We start from the raw sequence: 25,317 nt of genomic DNA on the forward strand, positions 1-25,317 counted from the left end.
AATTTCATCATCAGGACAAAGAGAAACAGGAATATCTAGTGAAACTAGCTCTGACTCTATGAATTTCGTTTCACTGCAGGCCGAATCCTCCATAGCAGTTAAACCAGACTGCAACTCTAAAATAGCAGAGAAACAGGTGAGAATAGTAGCAATACCTAGACGAGCCTCTAGGGTCACTGCAGGAGATATTGTACAAGGCAAAATTGACTCATCCAGAGTACAGGGTGGAGAGTCAGTACTTTCTTCAGAGCAAGAAAGGGACTCACAAATGTCAGTGCGATTGGACATCATATTGTTATTCATGGTACAGGGCAGGCTCAAAGAAACCTTCTCTGGACACAGCAAAGATGATTCAGTGTCAGATTCGCAAAACCAAAGTGCTTTCTCACTCTTAGACTCGGCTAACGATGTCGAATCCGAGGAGACAAAACACAAAATTTGCGAATCCACGATCGCTTTAGGTTGCGAAACTGACGCTTCCAGAGCGCAAGCCTCCGCGATCTGCAGACCAGACTGTAAAGTATTCAGGACAGACACACTGGATCAGCTGTCATTAGACAACAGGCCTTCACAGGTGTGAACAGAGTGAGACATAGATTCATTAGCAGAAGAAATTGCGACAACAACAGGAGAAACTTTATTATACATATGCATTTTACTTTTGATACTGCATAGTTTAGGAATTTTCCCCATAGCAGGATCATAGATGGAAGATCTTAAAGATCTGTTTTTAAATGACAAGGGATCCCACATAACTTTGAGAAAACTGACACATTCATGTTGATCACAATCTGCAGGAACATCTGATAAACAGGCATTACATTGCATGGATTCAGACTGCACACAGTCAGGAGAGAATCTTTCAGGATTCACACAGGAATTAACCACAAAGGTACACCCATTGATCGTACGGTGTCTAAACTTATATGCTTTACCCCAGGGAGGCAGGAACAATCATCCGATAATGATGTCTCTCTATTGGAATCAATTGACTGGTAAGTGTGCAACTCATCCAAGATCGTCTGCCAGACACACATCACTGGATCCACAAAACATTGGTCACACTCATCAGAATCTATCAAAGTGTACACAGAATTTATACAAGCGTTTAGCGTATCTGCGCTTTCTGCGATGTAGAAATCGCAAAACGCCTTCCAATCAATCTCAAACTCATCATCCAACGCTCCAATATCCCATGGAGCAAATGGGGGCTCAAAAAAGCCGGTAATAAGGGTTGGGGTCAGGAATATGCATAGACTTTCTTACTCCTTTAATATAGAAAATAATTTTGCCTATTAAAGGATCCACAAATGCTTCAGATTGGGGCAAAAAATCCTGACACTGAGCAACATCATTGTCAACATTAATAGGAAATGTTTTATTCAGATGTTTGTGCTTTTTAGATTTTTTCTTTTTAGCAACTTTGGATGGCTGCTGTTTAAACGCAAGGGAGGAATCAAAGCATTCCTCTTGCATCTGTTTAAAACCTGAAGTGGCAACAGAAACATTGAACTGATTGTCATACTGCATGGTTTTGTATGGAAGGGATAGATCAGCTGACTTATTAACAGCTACAGACTCAAACAGAGCAGGTGGTAAGCAAGGCAGCTTAAACCAGTGAGAGAAGATCAATGTAAGAAATTGATACAGATTATTATTCCAGGAATTGTCTTTTAATACATTATAAGCCCAGGAGAACAGATCCTCTTGCAAGAGCACATAGGCTAATTCAAGAGCTGACGTGGATGGATCAGTAATTTGAAAGGTAGGATTCAGACAAAATTTTACGCATTCAGAGAGGAAATCCTGCTTAGTTTCTGAATCCAGTTTTTTGAAGCTCTTAAAGACACAGGACCCACATTCAACAAAAACGTACAAATCGGAAATTCCCTCTACACTGGGAATTTTGGTTTGGCTGGTCATTCTGTAACGTTTGTGGAACTATCTCCGTGATCAGCGCACAAGGAATGCGCTGACACGGCGGAAGTCTTCCACAAGCGTAGGGAAGGAGAATACCCAGCTTTGGTGCAAGCACCAGTAGAGGGAAATTCCCACCGGCAGATGGAGCTGTGGAGTCCAGAGGATTAAAACCCTCTGCACTGCCACAAATGCCAGATGAGAATTGTCCGAATTGCAACAATGCAGGGCAAGATAGCCCTTAAATAGAAGAGCACAGAGATAGGCTAAATGTGTGTTCCCCAATCTAGTCGCCACCCAGCGACGGTGAACACACATTCGCAGAAACAAAGTATGAACGCGATCGCGAGAGAGGCGATCTCCAGAAGTGACACAAGACTGACCAGAACAGAACACAAGAGTGGCAAAGGCACAGCAAACGACAATGAGAAAATAACGAAAATAACAAACGCTAGCTAAACGCGAACACCGCACTCATTCGCAACAGCGAACGCGTTTACAGCGCGATCTCCACACGTTAAGAGCAACAGAGACAAGCACGCCTAACTAACCACCGACAGACAAACACGAAACAAAGAATGCGAGCGCTTGCTTAACGGTTACCTCACCGAGCCTACAGCAAGCGTTCGTATCAGACAAGACAGACAAACGGAAAACAGGAATATGAGAGGAAATATCCACTGTTCTTTCCGTCAGAGCGAGTGCGATCTGAGTTCAGGAACAAGAAAGCAGATCAGAAGGATCCACAGCCGCTACCACTAGGGGCTAGTGCGATCCAAGCACGACAGACAGATGAGATAGCAGGGAGCAACTGCTGCTCCAGCTATACTCCAAGAACAAAGATCAGAAGGATCCACAGCCACTACCGCTAGAGGCTAGTGCGATCCAAACAAGACAGGCAGATGAACCGAAGGGGCTACCAGCAGCGACCGCTGCTCTGGTTAGCACCCCAGACAGACAGAACGATTTCCTGACAATCACCGTTGGTGCCAGGACAATCGCAACAGAGAGGCAATACAGACAAAATAGATAGCAAGCTAACTGCACTAGGGAAGCTGCCTAGTGCAGTCCCATGAATTACTCTAAGATAACATTAACAAGCAATAGCACGGCTGACACTCTAGGAGTGTTTCAACAAACCATGAAGGATGACCAGCAAAGGACTCTGGGAAACATAGCTCTTTATACTGCCAGCCTACAAAGGAATTAGCTGGGCGATTTTTATAACCAATGTATGCAAATTCCTCAGCAGCAGAGCAGATCAGAAACTTGCAAAGGAAAGACAGGTCTTTCTTCCAGAGACCTGCAGCCCACAGACTAGAGGAATGGTCAAACAGCTGTCTGCCTGTGCAGCCAGCTGAGCGGATCATTACAACATGCATATTAAAAAGGTTCAGACCCTTAGGTAACTATTTTTTTTTTTAAATTGTAATTTATTTATTTTTTTAGTTAATCATTTTATTTGGGTATTTTTGGGTTGTGGGAGGTAAACAGTTAATTTTAAATGTAATTTGTTGTTCCTTTTTTGTAATAAAAATGTATGTGCATGTAGTTTTACTATTTGGCCACAAGATGGCCACAGTGATTTTTTTTTTCTATCCTGTGAGCGATGGCGTAATTTTTTTTTTCAGAAAGACCGCGGCCTCGGAAGAGAAGACATCGGATTTTCTACAGGGGACTTAGATCAATGAATGGGAACAATGTTCCCATTCATTGATCTCCGGGCTAACGGGAGGTGGCACGGGGCACACGTGCACACATGCAATCACACGTGGGAGGGCGCAGCACAGCAGCAGCAGCATTTTGGATGTGACAGTCACATCCAAAAGGCTAAAATGGTTAAGTATGCTTCTTACACATTCTTGTGTCTTTATGTCATCCTATTGTACTTACAGTTACATCTGAGATTCAGTTGCTACCCTAACTGTTAGACAGCTAGATCACAAGTGGCTGGTAAGTGGTAACATTTTCATTTCTGCAGAGAGTTAACAATCATATGAAACAATACATTTTTTTATATCTTGCTATTATCAGCAGATGTCTCTTTCTCTTTTCTGGATTGCAATCACAGTGAAAGGTGATTAACCTTTAGAAATGTTACTGATGAGACAGGAGAGGTCTAATTCTTCATAATTCATAGGATGAAGTGGTCCCTTTTAAATATTGAGCAGAATAACATTTGCACTTTTTCATTGCATCCCAGTTCATCACCTAACGTGACATTTGAAAGGAATCTTTAATGAGCTATTATTGGATGTATTGGCTTGTTTTATCTTCTCTCTGCACTGGACACAGACCAAATAACACCATAGCTCTAAACACATAAAAATAGCCCAAGTACGTATTAAGGTTCAATGTGGTGACATACTGACATTTCTCATGCAAAAGTAGGACTACTGTATTTGGCCAAACACAATGACAATTAAACAAAGTGATTTTCAAAATTTAATAGAAAAAAATAGAATACATATCTTTAAATAGAATACTTATTTTTACACTTGTACTAGATTTTTTGCTGTGTATCAACAAGAACAGACTTATTTTTTTCAATGCATATTCTAAAGCAACTATTGAGCTTAACCTATTTTGGTTCCTGGACGTAGAAACTACGTCCAGGAATCATGAGCTCTACCGCGCGCTCCCGCGGCCGATCACGCGCGTGCACGCGCGCTCCCGGCCACGGATTCGGTAGCCAGGCAATCAGTGAATCGGGCTACGGTGCCCGATCACTGATTCCTCTCCCCCGCTGAAAAAGCGACAGCTTCTCTAAGAAGCTGCGCCTTTTCTGGCTGTTCCCTCCCCGATGCGTCACTCTAAGCGTGTGTTACGCTTAGAGTGACGTCATGTAAACAAACTCATGGCCGCCATCTTGTGGCCAAAAAGTAATACTACAACTGAAAATAAAAAAAAATGAAAATTAACACACATCTACATTACAAACCTATTGTTTACCTCCCACCCTCCCAAAACTACCCAAATAAAATGTTTACTATAAAAAAAAGAAAAACATTACAATAAAAAATATGTAAATATTTACCTAAGGGTCTAAACTTTTTAAATATCAATGTAAAGATGAAATATTTCTATATTTTTTTTATTTTAAACTTGTAAATAGTGATAGATGCAAAACGGAAAAAATGCACCTTTAAAATATTGTCGCCATACATTGTGATAGGTACATAATTTTAACGGTGTAATAACCGGGACATATGGGCAAATACAATACGTGAGTTTTAATTATGGAGGCATGTATTATTTTAAAACTATAATGGCTGAAAACTGAGAAATAATGAATTTTTCCATTTTTTTCTTATTCTTCCTTTTAAAATGCATTTACAGTAAAGTGGCTCTTAGCAAAATGTACCCCCCAAGTAAAGTGGCTCTTAGCAAAATGTACCCCCCAAAGAAAGCCTAATTGGTGGTGGAAAAAACAAGATATAGATCAGTTCATTGTGATAAGTAGTGATAAAGTTATAGGCTAATGAATGGGAGGTGAACATTTCTCACGTGAAAACGACGGAACCTGAATGGGTTAAAGTGGACCCAATTGAAAAATACAAGATTTCAGAAATAAAATCTATTCTCTAAATTATAATAATAAATAGCAGCCTTTTTTCAGCTGCATGATGACAAATATAAAATATTTTACATTTATTGGAGGAACCCCTCCCTTCCTTTAAATTGCCGGGGTTTTTCCGGCAAACTGGTGGAGTAGATGGTGTCTGGCAACGGAGGAATTGCTAATGGCTGCCCCCAGTATAACCCTAGCTATGAATAGAGAAAGGTGAAAAGCATGCACTGAAATGATCATAGGTTTGAAGGAGTGTTTATTTATCTTTGTATGTGTCAGAGTGGTGCAACTAAATATTTTTAATTAAAAAAATGTTTGGTTTGTGTCCGCTTTAAAATCTCAGAAAGCTGTATGTAGTGATGCTCATCACGACCTCGTGATCACGGAATACACGTGATTCATGAGCATTTTTTCACTATTCACCGCCGTGATCCGAATTCGTGATAGAGATTTGATCATGAAATTAAATCACGGATTTCGCCATGGTTACTAGTATTCGGAATAAAAAATCTCCGTGATTAAACCCGCGGACTTTAGCGGTCAGTAGCAAAGCCCCCTTACATGATATAAACACCAAATTTGTTAATAGAACAGTGGGAACACAGGATTTTTTTTTTTCAAAAAGACCTTATACTTTTTGAGAAAATCAATTTTAAAGGTTTAAAGGAAATTTCAAGGAAAAAAAGTATACATGTAAATGCGGTGAATACAAAAACTGTCATTTACCACATTTAAATGTAACTATTTGCCTTTGAACCTTTAAATAGATTTTATCAAAAAGGTCTTTTTGACAGGGATGCTCGGATGTGCCTCATCCACGAATTCGGCAATCCGCGTGGTTGCAAAAAAAATCCGCATTCGGCCCCGCCGCATGCGGATTTTCGTCCGCGTCCACGCAACCACGCGGATTTTCTGCCGTGAATGGTGTAATCACGCGTGGATTCCCGCCCGGAGGCGGATTTTCTTTTAACGTTAATAACAAAGCCCCCATACATGCTACAATCCCCCAAATTGCATGGATTATCGAGGTGATAAGGGGCAACATAACCCAAAAATTTTTTTTCTAGAGAAAATGGATTTTAAAGTGAAATCAACACTTTAAATGGGGCTATTAATTGGTATTAGTGGTTTTAAAAAGGGATATACGCGTTAAGCAGTCAAAGAGGTGAAGGCGAGTTCCAATGGCACTTGGCGGCGAAGGTACCGCTGGAGGAGGATGAGTGGCTGACGCCAAAAAGGCCCCAGAGAGGTTTTTGTAATTTTTTGTTTGTTTTTTTTGCAGCAATTAGCAATGACATCGCAGCAGAGTTGTCAGTGGACACGGGCAGTGTGAACGCAGAGTGCAGTGGTGGTAGCGACTGAGTCAGGAGAAGGACTATGCGGGCGGTCAGTTCAGCAGCACAGAAGGACCACGGCAACATACTGGTAGTAGTGGTAGCAGCACAGCGTCATAGTGCTGGCCAAAAAATTAAATGCACCCGGTGACCCGGGCAGTGTGAACGCAGACAGAGTACATTGGTGGAAGCGAGTGAGTCAGGAGGAGGAGGACAATGCCGGTGGTCAATTCAGCAGCACAGAAGGACCATGGCAACATACTGGTGGTAGTAGTAGCAGCACAGCGTCATAGTGCTGGCCAAAAAAATTAAATGCACCCGGTGACCCGGGCCGTGATAACGCAGACAGAGTGCATTGGTGGTACAGTGGTAGCGACTGAGTCAGGAGTAAGAGGAGGACAAAGCGGGCGTTCAGTTCAGCAGCAGCAGCAGCAGCACAGAAGGACCATGGCAACATACTGGTGCTAGTAGTAGCAGCACAGCGTCATAGTGCTGGCCAAAAAATTTAATGCACCCGGTGACCCGGGCAGTGTGAACGCAGAGTGCAGCAGCGGGAAGCGACTGAGTCAGGAGGAGGAGGACAATGCGGGCGGTCAGTTCAGCAGCAGCAGCACAGAAGGACCATGCCAACATACTGGTGGTAGTAGTAGCAGCACAGCGTCATAGTGCTGGCCAAAAAATTAAATGCACCCGGTGACCCGGGCAGTGATAACGCAGACAGAGTACATTGGTGGTACCGTGGTAGCGACTGAGTCAGGAGTAAGAGGAGGACAAAGCGGGCGTTCAGTTCAGCAGCAGCAGCAGCAGCACAGAAGGACCATGCCAACATACTGGTGGTAGTAGTAGCAGCACAGCGTCATAGTGCTGGCCAAAAAATTAAATGCACCCGGTGACCCGGGCAGTGATAACGCAGACAGAGTACATTGGTGGTACCGTGGTAGCGACTGAGTCAGGAGGAGGAGGAGGACAAAGCGGGCGTTCAGTTCAGCAGCAGCAGCAGCACAGAAGGACCATGGCAACATACTGGTGGTAGTAGTAGCAGCACAGCGTCATAGTGCTGGCCAAAAAATTAAATGCACCCGGTGACCCGGGCAGTGTGAACGCAGAGTGCAGCAGCGGGAAGCGACTGAGTCAGGAGGAGGAGGACAATGCGGGCGGTCAGTTCAGCAGCAGCAGCACAGAAGGACCATGCCAACATACTGGTGGTAGTAGTAGCAGCACAGCGTCATAGTGCTGGCCAAAAAATTAAATGCACCCGGTGACCCGGGCAGTGATAACGCAGACAGAGTACATTGGTGGTACCGTGGTAGCGACTGAGTCAGGAGGAGGAGGAGGACAAAGCGGGCGTTCAGTTCAGCAGCAGCAGCAGCACAGAAGGACCATGGCAACATACTGGTGGTAGTAGTAGCAGCACAGCGTCATAGTGCTGGCCAAAAAATTAAATGCACCCGGTGACCCGGGAAGTGATAAGGCAGACAGAGTGCATTGGTGGTACCGTGGTAGCGACTGAGTCAGGAGGAGGAGGAGGACAAAGCGGGCGTTCAGTTCAGCAGCAGCAGCAGCACAGAAGGACCATGGCAACATACTGGTGGTAGTAGTAGCAGCACAGCGTCATAGTGCTGGCCAAAAAATTAAATGCACCCGGTGACCCGGGCAGTGATAACGCAGACAGAGTACATTGGTGGAAGCGACTGAGTCAGGAGGAGGAGGACAATTCGGGCGGTCAGTTCAGCAGCACAGAAGGACCATGGCAACATACTGGTGGTAGTAGTAGTAGCACAGCGTCATAGTGCTGGCCAAAAAATTAAATGCACCCAGTGACCCGGGCAGTGTGAACGCAGAGTGTAGTAGCGACTGAGTCAGGAGGACAAAGCGGGCGGTCAGTTCAGCAGCTCAGAAGGAGGACCATGGCAAGTTACTGGTAGTAGTACCATAACACCCAAAAATTAACCAAGGTAGGCACTAGGCAGGTAGTAACTGTCTTTATAAAGGCAGGCATAGTTAACAACAGCACATGCAGCAGCCACTTCATGTCCCCCTGTGTCCGACAATAGGGGCCAGGAACTCACCTTCCACCCAAGCCTGGTTGATTTTCAGGAAGGTGAGTTTGTCCACAGAGGCGTGGGAGAGCCGAGAGTGCTTCTCTGTGACCACGCCACCGGCCGCACTAAAGCATCTCTCTGAGAGGACACTGGAAGGAGGGCAGGATAGGAGTTCCAGGGCGTACTGGGAAAGCTCGCTCCAGATGTCCAGTCTCTTGACCCAGTACTCCAAGGGGTCCACGGGGCTGTCGGTGTCATTGAGCCCGCTGGATGACCCCATATAGTCACACCATGGTGGTCAGTCGTTGCTTGTGCTGGTTGGTGGTGGATGCTGTGGCGGGCACCTCTGTTCTGGGCTGCTGCACTGCATACAGGCTCTTGCTTAGGCTCTTCAGGTCTCCGGGGTGCCAGTTGCTGCTGCTGCTGCTGGTGGTTGTTGTTGTGCTGCTAGTGGCAATGGCAGGCACCTCTTGCTGGCTTGGCAGAGCAGTTCCAGTGGGGGTGGAAGGCTGGGGGAATGCTTCCAGTAGTCTGCGCACAAGGGCCTCCTTCAACTCCCTTGTGCGTTGCTCGGTGGTGGATGGCGTCATTAAGTCTCCCAGCTTCCCCTTCAGACGGGGATCAAGCATCAAGGTAATCCAGATGTCCTCCCTTGAACGCATCTGGATCACCCGGGGGTCCCTGCGAAGGCAGCGCAACATGTGCACAGCCATGGGAAACAAGTGGGCCCTGCCAGCAAGATCTTCCTCGTCCTCGCCATTGTCCCATAACGCATGCCTGTCCTCTTCCTGTGCCATGTCGTTGTCCTCCTCAAACCGCCATCCACGTACAACGCCTGCTGCACTCTGCTCCTCCTCCTCCTCCTCATTCAGGTTAGGGACCTCCAACTCTTCCACTACCTGCTGTGAGCCCTCCTCTGAGCTGGACTGTGCTGCCATCTGCTCCTGTTCTTCCAACTGCCTCAGGGCTTCATCCCCACGCTCAATTAAATTGTCCATTGCCTGCTCCAGTAGACAAACCAAGGGCACCCACTGGCACACAGAGGCCCGCTCCTCACTGACCATCTTGGTTGCCTCCAGGAAGGGACTCAGCACCAGGCATACTTGCTGCATCAGTGTCCACTGAGTGGCAGTAATCATGGGGACTTGCTGGTTGCTGGGGACACTTGGGTCTAGCATGTAGGCCCTAAGAACCAGCCTGTGCTGACACAGCCGCTCCAACATGGCCAGAGTCGAATTCCAGCGAACTGGCATGTCGATGATCATCCGGTGTTGTGGCCTTCCATACTGCTGCTGTAAGGTGGACAAGAGTGCAGAGGCAGTGGCTGACAGGCGGAAAAAGCGTACCACCGCCCGGGCATCCTGCAGCAGCTCGCTCATCCCCTGGTAGGTGCGCAAGAAGCGCTGCACCACAAGATTGAGCACGTGGGCCAAGCAGGGGATGTGCTGGAGGTTTCCCTGCTGCACTGCTGCCACCAGGTTGGCCCCGTTATCGGCTGCCACATACCCCATTTCCAGGCCTCTGGGGGTCAGCCACCTCCGCTCCTGCTTCCTGAGGGCGGCCAGGACGTTGGTGACCGTAAGCCTCTCCTTCCCCACGGTCACCAATTTTAAAAGGGCTTGGCAGTGCCGAGGCTTGGCGCTGCTGCTGCCGAGGCGGGCTTGCTTTCCGGGTGCAGAGGGAGTGTCGTGACAGGACCCTTCTGCATCCCCCCTGATCCCGCGTGGTGGCACCACTAGCTGGGCTGATGCGCTCTTGTCCTCCCTCCCTTCCATCAGTGTCACCCAGTGGGCCGTAAAGGACAGGTAGCGACCTGTCCCAAATCTGCTACTCCACGAGTCCATGGTCACGTGGACCCGCTTGCCCACAGAGTAGTCCAGGGAACGGGCCACGTTTTCCACCGCAAACTTGTGGAGTGCTGGGATCGCACTCCTGCTGAAATAGTGGCGACTGGGGACTTGCCACTCGGGGATGCCAAATTGGAGCAGCGTCCGCATGGCGCTCCCCTCCTGCACCAGGGAGTAGGGAAGCAGCTGTGATGCCATGGCCCGGGCCAGCAAGCCATTTAGTTTGCGGATCCGCCTGTGGCTTGGAGGCAGAGGCTTGGTCAGACCCTGAAAGGTGTCGCTCAGCAGGGTCTGACGATGCTGGGATGCAGGGGAGACAGAGGAGAGAGACGAACACTGGCTGCCAGCCTTAATGTCTTTGTCCTGAGTAGCCGAGGTGGAAGAGCGCTTGCGTGCTACTACTGCTGCTGCTGTGGGGGATTCACGACCCTGAGGGAGGGATGATGCTGCTGCGCTGGTGGGCCTTCTGCTCTCAGGAACCCCTGCCAGCAGTGCCTGCTTCCTCTTAAAGTCCGCATACTCGCGGCAGTGGCGGCTTCTCAGGTGGCCCTGGAGGGATGAGGTACCCATCTTGCTCAGACTTTTCCCACGGCTCAATCTTTTGCTGCATAACCTGCACACCGCATACCTTTTGTCATCAGTACATTCCTCAAAGCAATCCCACACTGGTGACTTTAATTTACTGCGGCCCCCACTAGCAGAGGGTGCAGTGGAACAATGTGTGGTAGTAGTTGCCGGGGGTTGCATGGTGGTGGTGCCGGCTGAAGCAGTGTCCTGTCTACTTCCTCCACGCCCACTGCTGCCGATGCCCCTGCCCCTGCCTGACATATGGCGATATCCTTGCCTAGGCCGAGGTGACTTGTCATCCTGCTCTGCCTCTGACCATTCTTCCACGGACTCAGCAGGCTGCACATAGTTAGGGTCCACAACGTCGTCATCATCAGCAGCATCATCATAATCCATCTCTTCCTCTGACTCCCCCGCCTCCTCTTCTGTCCCTACATCCCCAGACACAGACCCCTCTTCTTCATCACCAGAACTCAACAACGCTTGTGATTGTGGCCCGATCTCAATCTCTGCCACATCAGTCCCCAGTAAGTCCTGAGCTTCTTGCATCAGCAGGTTCCCAGAAGCCGGACTGAGGGACAGAACGCTGTCATCCTGGGAGGGCTGCTGACCAGTGGGTGCTGGGGTGGATGTCACAACAAGCGTGGGACGTTGGCTGCTGCTGCTGCTGCTTGGAGTGGTGCTCACAGTAGAGGTCTGGGAGGAAGTCATGATGTCCATGAGTACGTCAGGTTCAATTTGCTCAACCACCACACGGGGACCAGAAACTTTAAAATATTTGGACAATGGTGTCCGCTGACTCGGCCCAGGCTTTGCTGCCCCCCTTTCTGCTGCATCACGACCACGTACAGCTGGGCGTCCTCTCCCTGGACGTGGAGCAGTCCCAGAAGTGGCTGAGGCAATTGAACTCCCTTTCCTCTCACCCCGCGAAACCCTGCCAGACATGTTGCTAGTAATGAATCACTGGATGCAGTGGGCACAGTACAAGGTCACTGAAGGATGCAACAGGCACAGTACAACGGCACTGAAGGATGCAGTGGGCACAGTACAAGGTCACTGAAGGATGCAGTGGGCACAGCAGTGGGCACTGGATATACAACTAGGTCACTGAAGGATGCAGTGGGCACAGTACAAGGTCACTGAAGGATGCAGTGGGCACAGCAGTGGGCACTGGATATACAACTAGGTCACTGAAGGATGCAGTGGGCACAGTACAAGGTCACTGAAGGATGCAGTGGGCACAGTACAAGGTCACTGAAGGATGCAGTGGGCACAGCAGTGGGCACTGGATATACAACTAGGTCACTGAAGGATGCAGTGGGCACAGTACACGGTCACTGAAGGATGCAGTGGGCACAGTACAAGGTCACTGAAGGATGCAGTGGGCACAGCAGTGGGCACTGGATATACAACTAGGTCACTGAAGGATGCAGTGGGCACAGTACAAGGTCACTGAAGGATGCAGTGGGCACAGCAGTGGGCACTGGATATACAACTAGGTCAATGAAGGATGCAGTGGGAACAGTACAAGGTCACTGAAGGATGCAGTGGGCACAGCAGTGGGCACTGGATATACAACTAGGTCACTGAAGGATGCAGTGGGCACAGTACAAGGTCACTGAAGGATGCAGTGGTCACAGTACAAGGTCACTGAAGCATGCAGTGGGCACAGCAGTGGGCACTGGATATACAACTAGGTCACTGAAGGATGCAGTGGCCACAGTACAAGGTCAATGAAGGATGCAGTGGGCACAGTACAAGGTCACTGAAGGATGCAGTGGGCACAGCAGTGAGCACTGGATATACAACTAGGTCACTGAAGGATGCAGTGGGCACAGTACAAGGTCACTGAAGGATGCAGTGGGCACAGTACAAGGTCACTGAAGGATGCAGTGGGCACAGCAGTGGGCACTGGATATACAACTAGGTCACTGAAGGATGCAGTGGGCACAGTACAAGGTCACTGAAGGATGCAGTGGGCACAGCAGTGGGCACTGGATATACAACTAGGTCACTGAAGGATGCAGTGGGCACAGTACAAGGTCACTGAAGGATGCAGTGGGCACAGCAGTGGGCACTGGATATACAACTAGGTCACTGAAGGATGCAGTGGGCACAGTACAAGGTCACTGAAGGATGCAGTGGGCACAGCAGTGGGCACTGGATATACAACTAGGTCACTGAAGGATGCAGTGGGCACACAAGGATGTCACACTGTGTAATGAGATGCTCATATGCCAGCGAGCGAGCAGTGGGCACTGCACAAGGTCACTGACAGAATGAATGAACAGCGCTGGCAGAGAGTGGCGGCGCCGGTGGTGTGACTGGCTGCCTGCAAATAGTACAAGTGTATAACTGTCACTGGAATATGCAAGTGAACACTGCAGCTGCACTAACCTGCCTGCCTGCACTACACACAGATAATCCCCACTCCCACTACACTGACTACACTGCAGCACTGAACCTGCCTGCACTACACACAGTTAAATAATCACTAGACTCCCACACTCCCACTACACTACACTGACTACAACTAACTACAGCAATCACTCACTGACTAGCTAACTGTGTACAGTATAAGAGCAGTGTTAAAAAAAAAACGCTTTGTTTTTAACACAATAAATGCACTTGCTCAAACAACAATGGCCTGGAGATAATCCTCTCAGCACCACAGTCTAGCAAGGACAGAGCTTTTCCATCATGGCCGCCGCTTTATATTCAGGAGGGGAGGGCATAGCTCCCCTCCTGTGATTGGTTGCTAGGGCCTGGCTGGGGCACTCTGATTGGCCTGCAATGTGTCACTTCCGCATAGTTTGACGCATTTCCGCAAACCACGACTTCAGCGCCGGGTTTCACGAGCGTGAATGCGGATTTCTGTCCGCATTCACGCGAAGCCGAAGTAGATTTTCGTGGTTGAAAATCTATTCACGGCTTAGCGTGTCCGAGGCGGAATGCGTCAAAATGGTTGTGAATCCTCGCGTAAGCGTGATCACGACCTGGCGGTGAGCACCACTGCTTTTTGAAAAACTTTTTTCCCTTGTTCCCACTGTTCTACTTAACATATCCTGCAAATTTGGTGTTTATAGCATGTAAGGGGGCTTTGTAGGCGGGTTTTGGCGGAATTAAATCACAAATACTTTTTCACTGGAAACTTTGAAAAGTTGTAGCCACTGATTGCCTTTATAATCTATGCAATTTTGGTAATTGTAGCAGGTATGGGTGCATTGCTTTTAACGTTAAAGGAAAATCCGGATCACTGGCCATGAATTCAGATTTTACATGCAATCAAGGCAAAAATCTGAGTCAAATTCATAAGTCCATTTCAAATCCAGATTGCAATCACGGCTGATCCGGATTTTGATTCAGCCGTGGCCGAATTTAGTTGAATCTGGGATTGGGGGTATCCGAGCATCACTGGCTGTATGCTGTACCTTATTGAAAACAGTCCTGGAATATGTAACTAACTGTAAAAGTGGACATGTTTGCAGGTGATGATCAGGATAACAGATCATGATCATGACAGTGGCAAGAGGCCAAACAGCTGCCTTTCAGCAGGGGATCACAGTCATTTGACAGAGCAATAGAGGTCAGTCAGCCATTGAGGTAAATTATGTATATGGTACTTTGATTTTTCTTGTGATGTTGCCTTTTTAGTACACTGACATTTGATTGTATCAGTAGAGATTAGGTTCAAAGACTGCTTGATTTAGTTACAGTGCTTATCTCTTACTTCCACCTCCTGGACAATGCAATGCCAGAAGACAGTTGCAATACATGCAGAAGAAGGGTGACATACAGTCTTATGCTGGGAATACACGGTTCATTTTTGAGGTGATTAGATGGTTAGATAGATCATTTCCAACATGTCCGATCTCCCGTTCAATCGTTTTGCCGGTCGATACCTGATACTTCTATCAGGTATCGACCGGCAAAACTGGAAAAAGACTGGAAAAAGATAAGAAAAAGGGGAGGAAGATAAGAGAATCAAGTGGAGAATCGAGCGACAGGATAGATTGAGTGGAGAATTGAGTGGAAAAAACGAACCGTGTATGCCCACCATAAAGCTACAGTATGCTGTCTGCACAGTCTCACCATTGAAGGTGATGTGGTAGAACTCTGGTATTCTGTGAGTATGGTATGGCATGAAGACACTGGATGGAATACAAAATAGCACATAGTGTTCTCCAGGTAAATAATCAGTATCCTTCAAGTATTTATTGTTTATCTGATCTAGAGGATATCTAGTGCAAAAACACATTGGAAGGCAATGGTTACTCACCAAGCAGCACCTGCTATTTAACTGGTCAGCAGGGTAAAGCCAGTCAGCAAATTATAGACGTTTAACCACTTGAGGACCACAGTCTTTTCGCCCCCTAAAGGAATACTTTTAAAGTATCTAAATTTCTAGAAGCAGCATTAATCAATATGGCAATATGAGTCAGAACGAGCACAGCATATGTTTCTGCTGTGCAGTGTGTCTTTTTTTAGTATACCTTGCAGACAGCGTCCCCTGAACAAACTGACGGCGACGGGTTTTTGGGGCAGACCATTATGCTAGAGGTGATGCCTCTTGCCGAGTGCAGCTGTGGATTATACTGTTTTATGCTCCCCAACTTCAGTGCAAGTTATGCAGCATGTTGCTATGAGGAGGGAGAGACAACAGCTCTCCCTCCCTCTCACTCCAAGTCTGCCCGGCCAATAACATCATGCTTACTTGTCCCCTTCTGTTTGCGTGTGAAGAGAATCGTCAGAAGTTTCCCTTCACACTAGTGAAGCCCGGTTCATGAGGGATTGGCTCATTTGAGCCGGTTCTTTCCTGTGAGTCGAGTGATCTGACTCACCACACTGAACCGAATCAGTTCAGTGGATGAGAAAGACACTGAACCGAATCAGTCCAGTGGATGAGAAAGACACTGAACAGAATCAGTCCAGTGGATGAGAAAGGAATCCTTTCTTATCCATTGAACTGATTCAGTTCAGTGTGATGAGTCAGATCACTCGACTCACAGGAAAGAACCGGCTCAAATGAGCCAATCCCTCATGAACCGGGCTTCACTAGTGTGAAGGGAAACTTCTGACGATTCTCTTCACACACAAACAGAAGGGGACAAGTAAGCATGATGTTATTGGCCGGGCAGACTTGGAGTGAGAGGGAGGGAGAGCTGTTGTCTCTCCCTCCTCATAGTAACATGCTGCATAACTTGCACTGAAGTTGGGGAGCATAAAACAGTATAATTCACAGCTGCACTCAGCAAGAGGCATCACCTCTAGCATAATGGTCTGCCCCAAAAACCTGTCGCCGTCAGTTTGTCAGGGGACGCTGTCTGCAAGGTATACTAAAAAAAGACAAACTGCACAGCAGAAACATATGCTGTGCTCGTTCTGACTCATATTGCCATATTGATTAATGCTGCTTCCAGAAATTTAGATACTTTAATAGTATTCCTTTAAGGACCAGAGCCTTTTTCTCCATTCAGACCACTGCAGCTTTCACGGTTTATTGCTCGCTCATACAACCTACCACCTAAATGAATTTTACCTCCTTTTCTTGTCACTAATACAGCTTTCTTTTGGTGCTATTTGATTGCTGCTGTGAGTTTTACTTTTTATTATATTCATCAAAAAAGACATGAATTTTGTCAAAAAAATTACTTTTTTAACTTTCTGTGCTGACATTTTTCAAATAAAGTAAAATTTCCTATACATTTGAGCGCGGAAGTTATTCTGCTACATGTCTTTGATAAAAAAAAAACATTCAGTGTATATTTATTGGATTGGGTAAAAGTTATAGCGTTTACAAACTATGGTGCCAAAAGTGAATTTTCCCATTTTCAAGCATCTCTGACTTTTCTGCGCACCTGTCAGGTTTCATGAGGGGCTAAAATTCCAGGATAGTACAAATACCCCCCAAATGACCCCATTTTGGAAAGAAGACATCCCAAAGTATTCAGTGAGAGGCATGGTGAGTTCATAGAAGATTTTATTTTTTGTCACAAGTTAGCGGAAAATGACACTTTGTGACAAAAAAAAAGTTTCCATTTCTTCTAACTTGCGACAAAAAAAATGAAATCTGCCACGGACTCACTATGCTCCTCTCTGAATACCTTGAAGTGTCTACTTTCCAAAATGGGGTAATTTGTGGGGTGTGTTCACTGTCCTGGCATTTTGGGGGTGCCTAATTGTAAGCACCCCTGTAAAGCCTAAAGATGCTCATTGGACTTTGGGCCCCTTAGAGCAGTTAGGCTGCAAAAAAGTGCCACACATGTGGTATTGCCGTACTCAGGAGGAGTAGTATAATGTGTTTTGGGGTGTATTTTTACACATACCTATGCTGGGTGGGAGAAATATCTCCGTAAATGACAATTTTTTAATTTTTTTACACACAATTGTCTATTTATAGAGATATTTCTCCCACTCAGCATGGGTATGTGGAAAAATACACCCCAAAACACATTATACTACTTCTCCTGAGTACGGCGATACCACATGTGTGGCACTTTTTTGCACCCTAACTGCGCTAAGGGGCCCAAAGTCCAATGAGTACCTTTAGGATTTCACAGGTCATTTTGAGAAATTTGGTTTCAAGACTACTCCTCACGGTTTAGGGCCCCTAAAATGCCAGGACAGTATAGGAACCCCACAAATTACCCCATTTTATAAAGAAGACACCCCAAGGTATTCCGTTAGGAGTATAGTGAGTTCATAGAAGATTTTTTTTTTTTTGTCACAAGTTAGCGGAAATTGATTTTAATTGTTTTTTTTTTCACAAAGTGTCATTTTCCGCTAACTTGTGACAAAAAATAAAATCTACTATGAACTCACCGTACTCCTAACAGAATACCTTGGGGTGTCTTCTTTCTAAAATGGGGTCATTTGTGGGGTTCCTATACTGCCCTGGCATTTTGGGGGCCCTAAACCGTGAGGAGTAGTCTTGAAACCAAATGTCGCAAAATGACCTGTAAAATCCTAAAGGTACTCATTGGACTTTGGGCCCCTTAGCGCACTTAGGATGCAAAAAAGTGCCACACATGTGGTATCGCCGTACTCAGGAGAAGTAGTATAATGTGTTTTGGGGTGTATTTTTACACATACAGATGCTGGGTGGGAGAAATATCTCTGTAAATGACAATTATTTGATTTTTTTTACACACAATTGTCCATTTACAGAGAGATTTCTCCCACCCAGCATGGGTATGTATAAAAATACACCCCAAAACACATTATACTACTTCTTCTGAGTACGGCGATACCACATGTGTGACACTTTTTTGCAGCCTAGGTGCGCTAAGGGGCCCAACGTCCTATTCACAGGTCATTTTGAGGCATTTGTTTTCTAGACTACTCCTCACGGTTTAGGGCCCCTAAAATGCCAGGGCAGTATAGGAACCCCACAAGTGACTCCATTTTAGAAAGAAGACACCCCAAGGTATTCTGTTAGGAGTATGGTGAGTTCATAGAAGATTTTTTTTTGTCACAAGTTGGCGGAAAATGACACTTTGTGAAAAAAAAAACAATACATATCAATTTCCGCTAACTTGTGACAAAAAATAAAATCTTCTATGAACTCACCGTACTCCTAACGGAATACCTTGGGGTGTCTTCTTTCTAAAATGGGGTCATTTGTGGGGTTCCTTTACTGCCCTGGCATTTTAGGGGCCCTAAACCGTGAGGAGTAGTCTTGAAACCAAATGTCGCAAAATGACCTGTGAAATCCTAAAGGTACTCATTGGACTTTGGGCCCCTTAGCGCACTTAGGGTGCAAAAAAGTGCCACACATGTGGTATCGCTGTACTCAGGAGAAGTAGTATAATGTGTTTTGGGGTGTATTTTTACACATACAGATGCTGGTGGGAGAAATATCTCTGTAAATGACAATTATTTGATTTTTTTTACACACAATTGTCCATTTACAGAGAGATTTCTCCCACCCAGCATGGGTATGTGTAAAAATACACCACAAAACACATTATACTACTTCTCCTGAGTATGGCGATACCACATGTGTGACACTTTTTTGCAGCCTAGGTGCGCTAAGGGGCCCAACGTCCTATTCACAGGTCATTTTGAGGCATTTGTTTTCAAGACTACTCCTCACGGTTTAGGGCCCCTAACATGCCAGGGCAGTATAGGAACCCCACAAGTGACCCCATTTTAAAAAGAAGACACCCAAAGGTATTCCGTTAGGGGTATGGTGAGTTCATAGAAGATTTTATTTTTTGTCACAAGTTAGTGAAAAATGACACTTTGTGAAAAAAACAATAAAAATCCAATTTCCGCTAACTTTTGTCAAAAAATAAAATCTTCTATGAACTCATCATACACCTAACAGAATACCTTGGGGTGTCTTCTTTCTAAAATGGGGTCACTTGTGGGGTTCCTATACTGCCCTGGCATTTTACGGGCCCAAAAATGTGAGTAGTCTGGAAATCAAATTTCTCAAAATGACTGTTCAGGGGTATAAGCATCTGCAAATTTTGATGACAGGTGGTCTATGAGGGGGCACATTTTGTGGAACCGGTCATAAGCAGGGTGGCCTCTTAGATGACAGGATGTATTGGGCCTGATCTGATGGATAGGAGTGCTAGGGGGGTGACAGGAGGTGATTGATGGGTGTCTCAGGGGGCGGTTAGAGGGGAAAATAGATGCAATCAATGCACTGGGGAGGTGATCGGAAGGGGGTCTGAGGGGGATCTGAGGGTTTGGCCGAGTGATCAGGAGCCCACACGGGGCAAATTAGGGCCTGATCTGATGGGTAGGTGTGCTAGGGGGTGACAGGAGGTGATTGATGGGTGTCTCAAGGTGTGATTAGGGGGGGGAAATAGATGCAAGCAATGCACTGGCGAGGTGATCAGGGCTGGGGTCTGAGGGCGTTCTGAGGTGTGGGCGGGTGATTGGGTGCCCTAGGGGCAGATTAGGGTCTAATCTGATGGGTAACAGTGACAGGTGGTGATAGGGGGTGATTGATGGGTAATTAGTGTGTGTTTAGAGGAGAGAAGAGATGTAAACACTGCACTTGGGAGGTGATCTGATGTCGGACCTGCGGGCGATCTATTGGTGTGGGTGGGTGATCAGATTGCCCGCAAGGGGCAGGTTAGGGGCTGATTGATGGGTGGCAGTGACAGGGGGTGATTGATGGGTGGCAGTGACAGGGGGTGATTGATGGGTGGCAGTGACAGGGGGTGATTGATGGGTGATTGACAGGGGATCAGTGGGTTATTACAGGGTATAACAGATGTAAATATTGTACTGGCGAATTGATAAGGGGGGGGGGGGGTCTGAGGGCAATCTGAGCGTGTGGGCGGGTGATAGGGTGCCCGCAAGGGGCAGATTAGGGTCTAATCTAATGGGTAACAGTGACAGGTGGTGATTGATGGGTAATTGATGGGTAATTAGTGGGTGTTTAGAGGAGAGAAGAGATGTAAACACTGCACTTGGGAGGTGATCTGATGTCGGACCTGCGGGCAATCTATTGGTGTGGGTGGGTGATCAGATTGCCCGCAAGGGGCAGGTTAGGGGCTGATTGATGGGTGGCAGTGACAGGGGGTGATTTATGGGTGGCAGTGACAGGGGGTGATTGATGGGTGATTGACAGGTGATCAGTGGGTTATTACAGGGAATAACAGATGTAAATATTGCACTGGCGAATTGATAAGGGGGGGTCTGAGGGCAATCTGAGCGTGTGGGCGGGTGATAGGGTGCCCGCAAGGGGCAGATTAGGGTCTAATCTGATGGGTAACAGTGACAGGTGGTGATTGATGGGTGATTGATGGGTAATTAGTGGGTGTTTAGAGGAGAGAAGAGATGTAAACACTGCACTTGGGAGGTGATCTGATGTCGGACCTGCGGGCGATCTATTGGTGTGGGTGGGTGATCAGATTGCCCACAAGGGGCAGGTTAGGGGCTGATTGATGGGTGGTAGTGCCAGGGGGTGATTGATGGGTGATTGACAGGTGATCAGTGGGTTATTACAGGGAATAACAGATGTAAATAGTGCACTGGCGAATTGATAAGGGGGGGTCTGAGGGCAATCTGAGCGTGTGGGCGGGTGATTGGGTGCCCGCAAGGGGCAGATTAGGGTCTAATCTGATGGGTAACAGTGACAGGTGGTGATAGGGGGTGATTGATGGGTGATTGATGGGTAATTAGTGGGTGTTTTTAGAGGAGAGAATAGATGTAAACCCTGCACTTGGGAGGTGATCTGATGTCGGATCTGCGGGCGATCTATTGGTGTGGGTGGGTGATCAGATTGCCCGCAAGGGGCAGGTTAGGGGCTGATTGATGGGTGGCAGTGACAGGGGGTGATTGACGGGTGATTGACGGGTGATTGACGGGTGATTGACAGGTGATTGACAGGTGATTGACAGGTGATCAGGGGGGATAGATGCATACAGTACACAGGGGGGGGGGTCTGGGGGGGGGGGGTCTGGGGGGGGTCTGGGGAGAATCTGAGGGGTGGGGGGGTGATCAGGAGGGAGTAGGGGGCAGATTAGGGACAAAAAAAAATAGCGTTGACAGATAGTGACAGGGAGTGATTGATGGGTGATTAGGGGGGGTGACTGGGTGCAAACAGTGGTCTGGGGGGTGGGCAGGGGGGGGTCTGAGGGTTGCTGTGGGCGATCAGGGGGCAGGGGGGGAAATCAGTGTGTTTGGGTGCAGACTAGGGTGGCTTCAGCCTGCCCTGGTGGTCCCTCGGACACTGGGACCACCAGGGCAGGAGGCAGCCAGTATAATAGGCTTTGTATACATTACAAAGCCTATTATACTTTTTACATGCGGCGATCCGGGTGCTAGTAACCCGCCGGCGCTTCCGAACGGCAGGCGGGTTACAGCGAACGGTGGGCGGAGCCAGTCCCCGGCGGCTGATCGCGTCACGAATGACGCGATCGCCGCATAGCCACTCCCGCAGCCGCCTCCGCCGATGGGCGTATTGCGGTCATTTGGGCCCGGCTGGGGGCGGTCGGGAAGTGGTTAATGTGTCCAGACATGTAGTACCGAATATAGCATGGACTGAACAGAATTACACTATCTCCTGTATGCTACAAATATACTTTCAGTTTCACATAGTATTGTGGGAGCACAGGTGATACAGGTAGCTAGTGGGATGCTATAATTTTCAGACAGGGGTGAGCAATGCAGGGGGGGGGCACTACAACCTCTCGGGACCACCAATGGGATGCTATACTATAGGGGACAGAGTGTACGGCCCTCCCCAGTGCCCTCCCCAGCAGAGAAGCCACCCACCATTACTACCCAAATTAAATGCAAAAACACAACGAAAGGCAATGCTTCAATTGAGACCTTCCATTTCACATAGTAATGTGGTACAGGGGGGGGTGAAAGCAGCCAGTCTCCAGGGGTGGTTGTACATATAATGTGAGTAGTACTGGTGGGTGGTTTCTCTGGTGGTGAGTGCACTGGGGAGGGCTGCCCACTGTGACCCCTGTAATGTAGTGTGCAGTTGGTGGTCCACAGCAGTGGCAGAGCTCTTGTCTCCCCTGTATTGCTCACCTCTGTTTAAAGCTGGAGGATATTTAGAATATAGCGCATGGCAGTATGTAAAAATTGTATGTGTAAGGCTTGGAAGAAAGGAGAACAGATAACCCAACATGAAGATCTTATATGCATGAAAGCCTCAAGTTTAAGTTAATTGCATTGAAGAGTATTCCAGTGGGTATTTGATGCCTGAGATTATCTTCTTAATGTGTTAGGAGGTGTGTAAAATATCCTAAAAGTTCAGTTCATAATTTAGAGTGTTTTCTGCATAAAGTGTGTGTGTGTGTGTGTGTGTGTGTGTGTGTGTGTGTGTGTGTGTGTGTGTGTGTGTGTGTGTGTGTGTGTGTGTGTGTGTGTGTGTGTGTGTGTGTGTGTGTGTGTTCTAGTGGTCAAAGGCCAAATAGTAAAAGTACACCTTACTGCATATTAAAATAAATGAAATAACCCATTAATTAACCCCTTACCACCCCCCCCCCCCACACACACACACACACACACACACACATAATTACCAAAATAAATCACTTGTAATATAAAAAAGTGACATGTAAAAAAATACATAAATAGTTACCTTAGGGTCTCAGTTTTTTATATGTATGTCATGAGGGTATATCACTGTTGTTTTTGCAAATAAGGGCTTGTTATTAGTGTTATGGTGTAAATGAAGAAAACTGAAAAAATACACCTTTATTTCCAAATAAAATATTGTCACCATACTACTACGTACGTACTAGGGATATCATTTAAACTTTGTAATAGCTAGGACAAATGGACAAATAAAATGTGTGAGTTTTATCCACAGTAGCATGTTTTATTTTAAAGCTACTTGTATAACGGCCGAAAACGGAGAAATCAGCCATTTTTTTTACATTTTTTTTATTGTTCCCGTTAAAATGCATATAGGAATGAAATAATTCTTAGCAAAAAAGTACCCCACAAAGAAAGCCTAATTGATGGTGAAGAAACAACATATAGATAATGTCGGTGTGATAAAGGTATTAGCAAATGAATTGGAGGAGAGCTGAAATCTGATAATTGCTCTGGTTCTTAAGGAGAACACCAACTGTAGAAGTCAAAGGTTAATATACTGTAATTAGGGGTAGGTTTTTACTTAACACTGTAATCCCTGTATATATGCTAGATTGTTTGTAATGTGCTTAGGTGACAATTTTGCATAAGAGAAATCCCTCACCATCATTGGATTCCCCCTTAGTTATCTGACAGTAAAACTTTGCAGATTAGAAAATTAACTGGTTTTATTGTACTATAGGCTATAATGAAGTATATTCATTTTAAAACTGAACAAAATTGCAGATAGGTAGTCCAATATCAAAGTAGGAAATGGTTAAAAAAAAAGCATATTGCGTGACTAAAGTTCTACTAAAACTATTGCCTGTTGTGTTGTGTAACATTCCGTTTTTTGAGTCCTATGGGAGATAAGCACTTCACAAATGTTATTGTTATTATCAACATGGCAGCAGTAGTGTTGGGCGAACAGTGTTCACCACTGTTCGGGTTCTGCAGAACATCACCCAGTTCGGGTGATGTTCGAGTTCGGCCGAACACCTGATGGTGTTCGGCCAAACCGTTCGGCCACATGGCCGAACTAAGAGCGCATGGCCGAACGTTCCCCGAACGTTCGGCTAGCGCTGTGATTGGCCGAACGGGTCACGTGGTTCGGACCCGAACGCGCTCTGATTGGCCGAACTGTCACGTGGTTCAGGTAAATAAATACCCGAACCACGTCATATCTCCGCCATTTGTCTGTGGGTTTAGCTTTGGGTAGGCAGGCAGGGTAGTTCGCGCTCCAGCCACGCTAGCCAGGGTCCCCCCAGTCATTGTGTCGCTGCTGGGAATAGTAGTACACCGCTCGCTCAGCCACACTATATAGCATTGTGTTTACTGCCACTCTGTGTCTGCTGGGAATAGTAGTACACCGCTCGCTCAGCCACACTATATAGCATTCTGTTTACTGCCACTCTGTGTACCTCGCTCAGCCACACTATATAGCATTCTGTTTACTGCCACTCTGTGTACCTCGCTCAGCCACACTATAGAGCATTGTGTTTACTGCCACTCTGTGTCTGCTGGGAATAGTAGTACACCGCTCGCTCAGCCACACTATATAGCATTCTGTTTACTGCCACTCTGTGTACCTCGCTCAGCCACACTATATAGCATTGTGTTTACTGCCACTCTGTGTACCTCGCTCAGCCACACTATATAGCATTCTGTTTACTGCCACTCTGTGTCTGCTGGGAATAGTAGTACACCGCTCGCTCAGCCACACTATATAGCATTGTGTTTACTGCCACTCTGTGTACCTCGCTCAGCCACACTATATAGCATTGTGTTTACTGCCACTCTGTGTACCTCGCTCAGCCACACTATATAGCATTGTGTTTACTGCCACTCTGTGTCTGCTGGGAACAGTACTACACCGCTCACCCGCCACTGTATAGCATTGTGCTCTGTGTCGCTGCTGGGAATAGTGGTACACCGCTCACCCACCACTGTATAGCATTGTGCTCTGTGTCGCTGCTGGG

General features: G+C 46.8%; 1 long non-coding RNA gene across 1 annotated transcript in view; it reads left to right on the top strand.

Moving 5' to 3' along the window:
• Positions 1–14,780: 14,780 nt before the first annotated feature.
• The window catches only part of LOC137547438 (uncharacterized), a 30,250-nt gene continuing 19,713 nt past the window's right edge, over positions 14,781–25,317 (top strand). Inside the window, exon 1 of the long non-coding RNA XR_011026588.1 lies at positions 14,781–14,881. This is a non-coding gene — a long non-coding RNA (uncharacterized lncRNA). The remainder of the gene's footprint in view (positions 14,882–25,317) is intronic.

This window comes from Hyperolius riggenbachi, chromosome 1 (genome assembly GCF_040937935.1).
Source record: "Hyperolius riggenbachi isolate aHypRig1 chromosome 1, aHypRig1.pri, whole genome shotgun sequence".
Lineage (NCBI taxonomy): Eukaryota > Metazoa > Chordata > Amphibia > Anura > Hyperoliidae > Hyperolius > Hyperolius riggenbachi.